Source organism: Enhydra lutris, unplaced genomic scaffold (genome assembly GCF_002288905.1).
Source record: "Enhydra lutris kenyoni isolate GAN:26980312 unplaced genomic scaffold, ASM228890v2 scaffoldscaffold34, whole genome shotgun sequence".
Taxonomy (NCBI): domain Eukaryota; kingdom Metazoa; phylum Chordata; class Mammalia; order Carnivora; family Mustelidae; genus Enhydra; species Enhydra lutris.
The window spans coordinates 9,283,485-9,285,228 of record NW_019154118.1 but is presented as its reverse complement, the minus strand read 5'-3'; the positions used below and the strand labels follow the sequence as shown (position 1 = coordinate 9,285,228).

General features: G+C 48.6%; 1 pseudogene across 2 annotated transcripts; it reads left to right on the top strand.

The window, feature by feature from the left end:
* Positions 1–614: 614 nt before the first annotated feature.
* Positions 615–1,346, top strand: LOC111153709 (annotated as a pseudogene). 2 transcript variants are annotated; one of them, XR_002641039.1, is made up of 2 exons: positions 645–740; positions 805–1,346. The product of XR_002641039.1 is annotated as a peptidyl-prolyl cis-trans isomerase A pseudogene, transcript variant X2 (transcript). The 2 variants fall into 2 exon arrangements; XR_002641038.1 differs by having other exon boundaries at positions 615–1,346.
* The last annotated feature ends 398 nt before the right edge of the window (positions 1,347–1,744 follow it).

The following is a 1,744-nucleotide window of genomic DNA, read 5'->3' as shown; positions in this document are numbered from 1 at the left end:
CTTCTCCCTCTGCCTCTGCCTGCCATTCTGTCTGCCTGTGCTCGCTCTCTCTCCCTCTCTCTCTCTGACAAATAAATAAAAATAAAATCTTAAAAAAAAAAAAAAAATGGAGTAATGGAGAATTTGCCGTGGGACCAGAAGTGTTCGGGAGCTAAGATGTCCAGAGGCGTTCCAGTCCCTGTGTCCTTCCTCTGCCCATCTCTGCCATCCCAGATGAGGGAAAGCTCCAGTTTCTAATGGCCTGAAGCGAAGTGAAGAACCCAGTAGGTCAGCCCTGGTAAAAAAAAAAAAAAAAAAAAAATGCAACCTGGTTTAAAAAGATGAGCTGAGCCAAATGGTCTTCTTCCAAGGGCTCACCTGTAGTGGGAACACAGAAAGAGAGGCAAGTAGGCTCCCTAGGAATAGTCTTATGTATGGAGAGGTGAGAACCTCTCACTTGACCTGCTTTTTTGAGTGGTGGTGACTTAACCCGTGATGTGCTGGGAGCTGTCTTGAACTGACTGATGAGAGCTGATGGGTCAAGTTTCAGGAATTCCATAAGCTGATTGTTGAACACAGATATTATTAAAATTAACGTATAAAAGACATTATGTTAGAAACAAAGGTAAGAGGCCTTGCAGATGCCGCCGGTCCGGAGCCTCCCGCGCCGCCCAGCCATGGTCAACCCCACCGTGTTCTTCGACATCGCCGTGGACGGTGAGCCCTTGGGCCGCGTCTCCTTCGAGCTGTTCGTAGACAAGGTGCCGAAGACGGCAGAGAACTTCCGTGCTCTGAGCACCGGGGAGAAAGGATTCGGTTACAAAGGTTCCTGCTTCCACAGGATCATCCCCGGATTTATGTGCCAGGGTGGGGACTTCACACACCATAATGGCACTGGTGGCAAGTCCATCTACGGGGAGAAGTTTGATGATGAGAACTTCATCCTGAAGCACACAGGTCCTGGCATCCTGTCCATGGCCAACGCTGGACCCAACACGAACGGCTCCCAGTTCTTCATCTGCACTGCCAAGACCAAGTGGTTGGATGGCAAGCACGTGGTCTTTGGCAGGGTCAAAGAGGGCATGAACATCGTGGAGGCCATGGAGCGCTTCAGGTCCAGGAACGGCAAGACCAGCAAGAAGATCACCATTGCTGACTGTGGACAGATCTGATCAGTGTGACTCGTGTTTTATCTTAACTACCCGACCATTCCTTCTGTAGCTCGGGAGAGCGTCCCTCCACCCCTGCCTGCTCGAACTACCCCAGAATCTCCGCTCGCTGCAGTTCTGCGGGTTCCATGGTTCCTTACCCCCAGGCCTAGCTGGATCTCAGAGTTCGGTTTATGATGAAATAAAACCTAAACCACACACACAAAAAAAAAAAAAGAAAAAGAAAAAGAAAAAAAAGAAACAAAGGTAAGAAATACTCGTCACTTCTTAATTATTTAATGATATTTTACTATTTATTATCTGTGCTCATAAGGTTATTTGGCACTGTTGTATCTGTAGGCTGGAAATACTCTATAATGGTGGCCACATCTCAACTTCTTATTCGGTGACATCAGGATGGTAGCTGCAAATTGCCGTTTACACTGTGGAAGTCTGCAAATTCTTTCCTTCCAGCCTCACCCCCACAAGCCAGTTTTAAGTGTTTACCAGCACACCAGGGTGCTAAACCCAGACGGAAGTTCTCTGCCGTCTTCGGCACCTTGTCTGCGAACAGCTCGAAGGGGAACCTGGGGAAGGTGGCCAGCTTGTCAGGACAC